Here is a 9680-nt window from a genome sequence, read left to right as displayed (position 1 = left end):
ATATATATATATATATATATCGCGAAACGTTCGTATCCAATTAACTAAAGGCAGGTTTGTTTTTGCTTTTCACTCTGGTTTTTTGTTCTATGTGCGCCATAAATATCGCCATCCATTTAGAGAAAAATTTGTAGTTTGGAATCAGTAGTTTTTTGACTGCTATTTCTAAATTTTCAGTATGTTGGAGAAGCAACTCAATGCTAATCCCTGTATATTTACGATGATATATATATATATATATATATAAAACACCTATGCTATCATGGAAAATGGAGATTATAGGATGATGATGATGATGATGATCTACTCTCTTCATGGTAGCTTTATATATGTATACTGTATACGTGTGTCTAATGATGATAGCTAATGTGTGTGCATATAGACATACACACACACACACTCACTAATGTATAAAGTAGTTTTTGACCATTACTAAATTCAAATATCCAGTAAGATAAAAGTACACTTTGAAATGAAAGCAAACAAGTATCAAATATTAACAAAACTAACAATTTTGTTTATTTAATTATAATTAATTAATAAGATTATTATGTCTCATGGTTTTGTATTATTTTTTGTGACTATTTATGACTGTATCTATTACTTTGTAAGTATAACTTTTCATTTCCATTTGGTTATTTTAATTAAATATTTCTTCAGCTAAGACAATTTACATCTACAAGGTGTATGTGTGTGTGTGTGTGTGTGCGTGCGTGCGTGCATATATGTGTTGTATAAACATGTATCAGATCTATTTTTGTATGTGTTATGATAATTTTAAATTCTATTTCCTCAATATTCTACCACTGCCATCATACTTAGCAAGGGAAACAAGACATGCATACACACAGGTACTTGGATAGGTGTTCTGCTGCATGTTTGCGTGTGTGTGTGTTTTGTACAGCATAAATAGTGTTTGTGTAAATATATACAAGAATATGTTAATGCACTTGTACACTGTTCTACTAATATATATACATCACTATAGAAATGTAAATGTGTATACCTATTTGCATAATACAAACTCATTAAAATTTTGTTTTAATTAAATAAGCTATGGCTGCTCTCTCTCTCTCTCTCTTTCTCTCTCTCTCTATCTCTCTCTCTCCCCCACACGCACACACACGCACACGCACACACACACACACACACACACACACACACACAAATGCCTTTTTTCTCCAATGCATGAATGGTCTTTGTGTTAAGGTGGTTGCTTGAACAACTGAATGCCCTATTTCAATGCTATCAGCTGGGGAGTAGGAGTGTATTCCGTTTTCAATCCATCAGGTAAGCTTTGCATTGTTCAGAGGCATGTCATAATGTCTGTAAAATTTGAACTAGTTGACTATGAGGTCAGTAGACTAGCACATTATCTCTTTGTGGCCTTTATATTTATAATAAACTTTATAAGTGAAGGGTTGTGGTAGGTGTATCAAATCCTGTATACAATATGTTCTCTAATTTTTGAAAATTTCTCTTTGTGAAGAGAAAGTAAAAGAAAGCCTAGTGGTGATTGTTTGCACTCTGAATGAGAAGGGGTGATAATCTGAAGAAATTAAAAATGATTCATAATAAATTTACTTTCTAAGACTAAAAATGAACTGATTTTTGTTTTGGATTCAGTGACAGGTTTAGATATGTATTACTGCTTCCATAAGCATTATTCCATTATTCTTGACTTTGTATCAACTTACATCCATATTTATTATATGTAAGGTAAACAGGATTACAACTATGGGTCTGCTCCATTGGCTTTTGCTCAATTGTTAACATCAACAGATTAAGAGAAAATGTATATCCTTTCAATATAAGTGAATGAAACCTTGGTTTAGATATACAGACTTGTTTACCTTATTACTGACACACACATATATATCTCAGATTTGGTACACTTCTAATGTGAAGATGTACTGAGAACTTTCCTGCATCCAATATACTGCTGAAATAGAGATTGCGTCTCATCTCTTTCCATGGTACCATTCAAATACCATTTAATCAGTTTATACACACGTGTACATACACACACACACACACACACACACACACACGCCCACACACATGCATGCACACTCACACACATGCACACACACACACACACACGTACACACACACACGCACATATTCTTCTTCATTACCACTATTGTTTTATTGCCACTTTCCATGTTGGTAAGAATAGGCCAAGTCATCATACTTTAAGTCAGTCATTTGGTGTTACTGCCCTCCTAGATGGATCAGAGGACCATGTCTTGCTTAAGCATTTCATTTTAAGCTTGGTTTCTATGGTTGGGTGCCCTTCCAAGCACTAACCACCTAATTGACTGAATTGGGTGCATTTTATCATAGCACCAAAACTCGAGAGGCTGTCATGTCCTGCACAAACTAAAAGGTCTTTTGACCCCCACATGTCCATTCATTCACTGTCCACATAACAGAATAGATTATGTGTATATTACCATGGCATTGGCACTTGTGAGGCTGACTTGTATCTCATAAAACAAGCCAGTTGTATTATGAGGTCATTCATTAAAAGACATACATCCCCCCCCCCCCCAAGAAAGAAATGAATAAAAGAGAATTGTTAGCTCACCGGGCGAAATGCTTAGTGGTATTTCGTCTGCCGTTACGTTCTGAGTTCAAATTCCGCTGAGGTCGACTTTGTCTTTCATCCTTTTGGGGTCGATAAATTAAGTACCAGTTATGCACTGGGGTCGATGTAATCGACTTAATCCCTTTGTCTGTCCTTGTTTGTCTCCTCTATATTTAGCCCCTTGTGGGCAATAAAGAAATAAGAAATGAGAAGTTATCAAAGATGTGTGAGAAGGCAACAGATATAGTCTTGACAAATTGAACAAGAGGCTGAAATTGTGTGTTGCGGGTGAACAGGAGACAGAGAGATGATCGAAGAACAAGAGGATGTTAGCTGATACAGTGTTTGGGATGATGGAGGGAACGAGAGAGAGAGAGTGGGGTGATGGTCGGTTAGAGATGGTCATCGGTAAGAGGGATTGATGGTTGTCAATCACAAGTAGTCTGGAGAGAAGGAGTGGCATATTGTGTTTTAGAATTAATAAAGTAGAATGTAATTGTTCATTGTAGTGCTGAGAAAACTCTCTGGGCCTATGTGGAGTTTCATGAATATTGCTGTTACATGAACAGCTATATCTGTGAAATTCTGTTTTGTGTGTGTAGATATTGATAGGTGTATAAGTTTGTGTGACTGGAGGCGCAATGGCTCAGTGGTTAGGGCAGCGGACTCGCAGTCATAGGATCACGGTTTCGATTCCCAGACCGGGCGTTGTGAGTGTTTATTGAGCAAAAACACCTAAAGCTCCACAAGACTCCGGCAGGGGATGGTGGTGAACTCTGCTGTACTCTTCCACCACAACTTTCTCTCACTCTTACTTCCTATTTCTGTTGTGCCTGTAATTCAAAGGGTCAGCCTTGTCACACTGTGTCACGCTGAATCTCCTCGAGAACTACATTAAGGGTACACGTGTCTGTGGAGTGCTCAGCCACTTGCACGTTAATTTCACGAGCAGGCTGTTCCGTTGATCTGATCAGCTGGAACCCTCGATGTCGTAAGCGACGGAGTGCCGACAATGTAAGTTTGTTTGTGTAGATATTTATGTGTGTGTGTGTGTGTGTAAACTTATTTTATATCATAAATGGTATTATTTACTTATAAGTTTCACGCCACCAGCTTGTTCAGACTGGGTCCTTCTATCTGAATGAACCAGAAGGACACAAATTATAAATAATTGTTGCTATTTATGATATAGAATGTATCTGACTGTAGTTTTGTATTGAGTTTCATATCAGTTTACTTTATAATATATTAATGTTTATTTTTATGTCAAATTATAATAAAAACAATTTAACATTAAACTGAATTATGCAATGCCCTTTCTTAAGTACTTATTTATTATACTTTTACAAGAAGTGGGGATGACAGTAACTTTGAACATTCAACCTGCTTGCTTTTCTTTGACTGTCATGTATACGTGTGTGTGTGTGTGTGTTTATATCTGCATGTGAGCCATGCAAACATGAAGCACCAATGTTGGTGCCACTTAGAAAGCACCCAGTACACTCTGTAAAGTGTTTAGTATCAGGAAGGGCATCCAGCCATAGAAACAAAGCCAGAACAGACTGTTCAACTCATGTCAGTTTGGAAAATGGATGTTAAGTGGTGGTGGTGGTGGAGGTGGCAGTGGTAGTGAGGAGGAGGAGGGGGATATGTATATGAACCCTTTAGACTTAATTTTATCTATAGACAATTAGTATAAGCAATCCATAAAATATCTTTGTATTTTCTAACCTGGTTCTAATAAACCTTTGATAAGAGCAACATAGCAAAACGTTGGACACCACCATCCCTATCTAATTGTCCTTGGTGAATTCATCTTGGCACAAATCTCAAGCAATTTACTGTTTAACACATATCATACGTTGTCAAAGTGGGCAGGTGATAGAGGTATATATGTATGTGACTCCCACTCCATATATGTATGTGTGTGTGTTTATGTATTTGGCTTCTAGTGACAACAGAATCTAAAGAAAGCAGAATAGTTTCTAAAGATGTAATGAAAATGACAATAAGAGAAGTGGGTATTTCTCTTATTTTTTTAATGCAAAGGAGAAGATAATATATACAGGGACCCTCCTTTTGTGTTTTAAAAGGAAAATGATGTGCTTCTACCAGCCGTAGTGGTGTGTGGTGGGGGCAGTGCAGTTGTTGTTTGTAGTAGCATTGGGGTTGCATGACAAAGGCTAACTTAGAACACATTAAAGCAAATGTAATTTATTTGTTTATTATCTTTTTTCTGTCTTGTATTGATGTTTAAAAATGAAATTTTCAGCTCACTACAAGATGAAATAATCTCCTATTTTGAACAGGTGACTCATTTCTTTTCACTGTAGATAGATTTCTTGAATGAATGTTCTATTTTGTAAACACTGACCTATAAAGGCAGCGGATGGCAGAATTGGTAGTGTGTTGCATACAGAAATGTCTCTTATGGCATTTGGCGATATCTTTTACACTCTAACTTCCAATCCTATCCTGGTCTACTTTTGCTTTCATCTTTGTAATATTTGATACATTAACTACCAAATTGCAATACTAGAAATGATATAACCAACTATATCCTTGAAGGCTATGCCTGCACATGGCTGCAGTCCAGTGATTAAAATTCGTAAAATAAACATCTTGAAAAATATAGTATGATAAACAATAATCAGTTTTCACTACCCTGCATTTTAAGTATAAATAATTTTGGTGATCCAACAGTTATGAGTATAACCAATGATGTTTGACTCTGAGCATATTGAGATAGCAGCTGGTAAACTGAAACTGCAGAAGTAACTGTTAAATAATAGATAAGTAAATTGTTTTCACTGCATTCCTTGTACTGTGCTGCGTGAAACATTGTACCAATAATCTACTTTATTTTTCAACTTCTTTTAAACTCTGATCAATGTGTTCTAGCTGTATCAGTCTCACCTTTTTCTTTTCAGATAGTGTATCTTAAGACTACATTATCTGTTGCATTCTTCTTTTCTCTTTAGCCAATTGTTTGAGTTTTGATGCAGATATACCTACTGTTTCTAGCAGAGTAAGTGACTATATACAGACTCTCTGTTTGCTCCCACTTAGAATAAATAGTTTAATTTTGTACTGACAAACATTGAAGTAGTGGTTGGTTATACTGAAATTGTGCAATTGAAGAACTAAATGTAATATTTCTGTCTTTTGACTAGTTTCTATTAGTCTTGTCACACAGAAGGTATATCTGAATGAGTCAAACTCAAGATCACTAATGTAGCAAGCTATGAAAAATTTATGGTGGTTATGAGCAAAGTCTTTATTCTCAGGCACCTTGTGGTTGTACTTGACATTTCATTTTTAAAGGAGACATAATTAATTGAACTTACATTATAACATTATTTGTACGCAATAATATTGTAAACTCTAAAAACACCATGATGATGATTATGAACAAAGTTATTGACATTGCATACATGCATTTGGGGAGATCAACATTTAATACAAATTTCTTCTATCTTAACACAAGTTCACTAAATAAACCACAATAGTTTATAGTACTTTATAGAAGAAATATTATTGTAATGTGTGTTTGTCTGTGTTTATATACACACACCACACACACATATATGCATATACATGCAGCATACCTACACCATACCAATTATACATGTATGTATATGATTTCCATAAAGTTAGTTGTACTTCGGGTTTGAGACATATCTCACACTAGCAGATTCTCAACTTCATCAACTTCGGCAAATTCACTATTACTGTCTTTGACTTCATCAAAGTCTTTGACTTTATCAAAGTCTTTGACTGTCTTGCACAAAAACCTCAAGAAAAAACATGCAATCATTTCTCACTTCTTGGACTGAAATTTTCTCATTCAGTCAACTCGTGGCAGCATATGACAGTTATTATCTCGTCCTCTCTTTGACCTACGTTTTATCAACCCACATTTTCATGGATGAATAATGTCCTTACTGTTAATTACCATCAAACACACTTCTATGCAAATGATACCTCCCATCTAGCTTGATTAGCTTTCCATGCACAGTCATTATCCAACACAATCTAGACACCTTACTTGCACTACTTCTTGAAACTGACCTCAAAATCATCCTGTAATTAGGACATAACCTAATCTCATTTAATAATAGCAAGAGTGATACAATTACACAGCAAGAAAAAAATGATTATTTTTTATACATAAGCAACATAACTATAACCTTCATACTACTTAGTCACACAAGCTGTTACAACATCCTTATACTGTTGCGAAAAATAGTGACATCAGTATGTCTATGATATAGCTGAAATTGCTTCTCAACAGGCTAAGCTTTTTCAGAACTACGAAATGCTTTGGCTGTGATCAGTTACTTTACAAGGAACAAGGAATCCTCTATTGAACTATTTGTAATATGTATGGGACTGTAGAAATGATACATAGTCATTCACAAAATTACATTAAAAAGAAACAAAAAAATATTTAAATAAAATTGATATTCGTCTGATTGGCAAAACTTTACTCTCTAAACACATTACAACCACAAACCTATCGATGGTCTATATCAATGCAATTTATCTATTATTTCTAGTGTGATGAATGACCAAATATGGCTCCCTTGCTGGTTCTACTAGCAGCATATATTCTCAGAATATCACCATTGACTAACAATTCCACATAAAGTTTTGTCTACTTTTAATTCTATGGCATCCAAAAACAGTTTTAATTTCTTATTGGTATTTGAAGAACATCTAAGTTTAAAACAAGACAAAAACGCCAAAATTTAAAAAACAAAAGTGGCGTGTACAGTCGTTCATTTTACAGCTATTTATTATTATTTTTTATTTTTCTGTGCTAGCATGAAGATTTACTTGAGGCTGTATTTTTACAGCCAGATGTCCTTACTTGTTTTACAAGTAAAGGATTTTTTTTATTCCACTGGTCTTTGAAAGTGCAGGAGAATGAGACATATTGCCAAAGGCAGTGACAGCAAAGACATAGAATATCAATATTCACACACACACACTCATGTTTGATTCTGCATTACTTTAGATAGCTATGTGGAAGAGATACTTATGTCTCAGAATGTTACCTTAGAAAGATAAGCATCATATCCTAAGGAAGATATGCTTAAAAATCATTGCTATGAAATTAAACCCAAACATTGAACTTTAAATTACATACATTCATGGGAATGAAGAGCTTACAGGTTGCATTTTACATATTTACAACCAATGATAGAAGTAGACACTAAAATGTCTATGATCGTACTTCTGCTTCATTAGCGCAGACCTGAGATTAAATAAAACTGCCACCAATTTACAATCATATATCTACCTGCTCTGTTTGAAACAATTTACTACAATTCAGCTGATAAAACAGCTTCTTTGTGATCACTTTCTTGTTAGAAATAACAACCAAATCTCCCTCAAACCATACCATGTTTCAAAAGAAAGGACTCATTTGCATAAAACTTTCCTTGATATTGTCTGGGAAAAAATATAAGCAAACTGAATGGCTATGATTGAGACATCGTTTGCCATCATTCTGCTCAATCAAAATGATGATCAAAGTCATTGACATATTAGATAAAGTCAGCTTAAAGATAGCCTGCATTTGCTCAGTCATAGCTTTTCTGAGTCTAAAAAAGAAAAGAAAAACTGTCACACACCCATTTGCTACTATCCAGTAACATCCACTGCCATATTTATTTTCTTCATTCAGATTTCATCATATATTTATACAATATAACCAGATCAAGTATTCTGATGCACTCCTTCCCTGGCTATTGCTCATGTAGTACTCATCAGAATTACAATTGTCTTATCAGATAGCATATTAATGCCAAACTTGTCTGCTTGTCTTGCTCAGGTTGCTGATTTTGTTTTTTTTCCTCATCTTATCACTCATAACTTAATCTGATGAAATTGTTATCAACCAGCAGTCATCATATCTTTGAAATCTCTAAATCTAAATTTTCAAATGAAATCCTCAAAAAAGCTTTGTGACAAATTGTCATCATTATCATTATTGCTACTACTTCATATAGAAATTTTGTTGTTGTCATCATTATTACCATCTTATAATATTTTTTTTTTACTTTTTGAGATTTGCATAATTTTCTACAAATTTATTGCCTTTAGAGCCATTAATGATTGAGTTACAAACTTGAGAATTAAAGTCAGCGCTTGTTTCATGTGCTTTTAGCTTCAAATATGACAATTGATATTCTGAAATTCAACTCTGCTGATCCAATAAAGATGGTTGGTTGGATTCCTATCTTCTGGTAAGATGCTTGCTGATATTTATGACATTATGAATTTGAAAAGTTGCTATAGTCAGGTTTATAAACTTCTCTCATACTAAAACACAGTAACGATTGCAATCCTGAATATTTTGTTACATTTCAGCTCTGATTTGTTATTGATGACACTTGACCTGCAAATTTGTGGCTTCAGTTTTGTAATATACATGTTGTAGTAATTTTGAGCAATAAGGGAAATGGAAGTCATGTTCATGGATAAGCTTATATTTGTAGCAATCCGTTTATGATATTTTGTAATTTTTATCTTCAACATCATATGTTACACCATGTTTCCATATTTTGTAACTGAATTATAATAGCCATAAAAACTGTAGCAGGTGATAATCTGGATACATAGAAAGGATGTTTTGAAGAGAAAGTTCTCCTGGAACACACAAATTCTGTCTGATCCATGCAAACAGAAAAGTGGATGTTAAATGATGATAATGATGATGATGATGATGATGATGATGATGATGATGTGTATGTGTATGAATAAATGAATGAATGAATGAATGAATGAATAGAAGCAGAAACTCTGAGTCTCTATACTGATTACTCTTTTACTCTTTTACTTGTTTCAGTCATTTGACTGTGGCCATGCTGGAACACCGCCTTTAGTCGAGCAAATCGACCCCGGGACTTATTCTTTGTAAGCCTAGTACTTATTCTATCGGTCTCTTTTTGCTGAACTGCTAAGTGACGGGGGACATAAACACACCAGCATCGGTTGTCAAGCAATGCTAGGGGGACAAACACAGACACAAAAACATTCACACGCACATACACACATATATATATATATATATATATATATA

General features: G+C 34.5%; 1 protein-coding gene across 13 annotated transcripts in view; it reads left to right on the top strand.

The window, feature by feature from the left end:
• Positions 1–9680, top strand: part of LOC106882686 (vitamin D3 receptor) — a 761413-nt gene that overhangs the window by 527175 nt on the left and 224558 nt on the right. For 8 of the 13 annotated variants that reach the window (XM_052965745.1, XM_052965755.1, XM_052965743.1 and 5 more), the window contains one exon: positions 8766–8844. The exons of the other annotated variants lie outside the window; for them this stretch is intronic. The gene's annotated coding sequence lies outside the window, so the exon portion shown is untranslated. The remainder of the gene's footprint in view (positions 1–8765; positions 8845–9680) is intronic. 13 annotated transcript variants of the gene reach the window in all.

This window comes from Octopus bimaculoides, chromosome 2, assembly GCF_001194135.2.
Source record: "Octopus bimaculoides isolate UCB-OBI-ISO-001 chromosome 2, ASM119413v2, whole genome shotgun sequence".
Classification (NCBI taxonomy): domain Eukaryota; kingdom Metazoa; phylum Mollusca; class Cephalopoda; order Octopoda; family Octopodidae; genus Octopus; species Octopus bimaculoides.
Note: the sequence above shows the minus strand (reverse complement) of the source record. Positions and strands in the feature narration are given on the sequence as shown.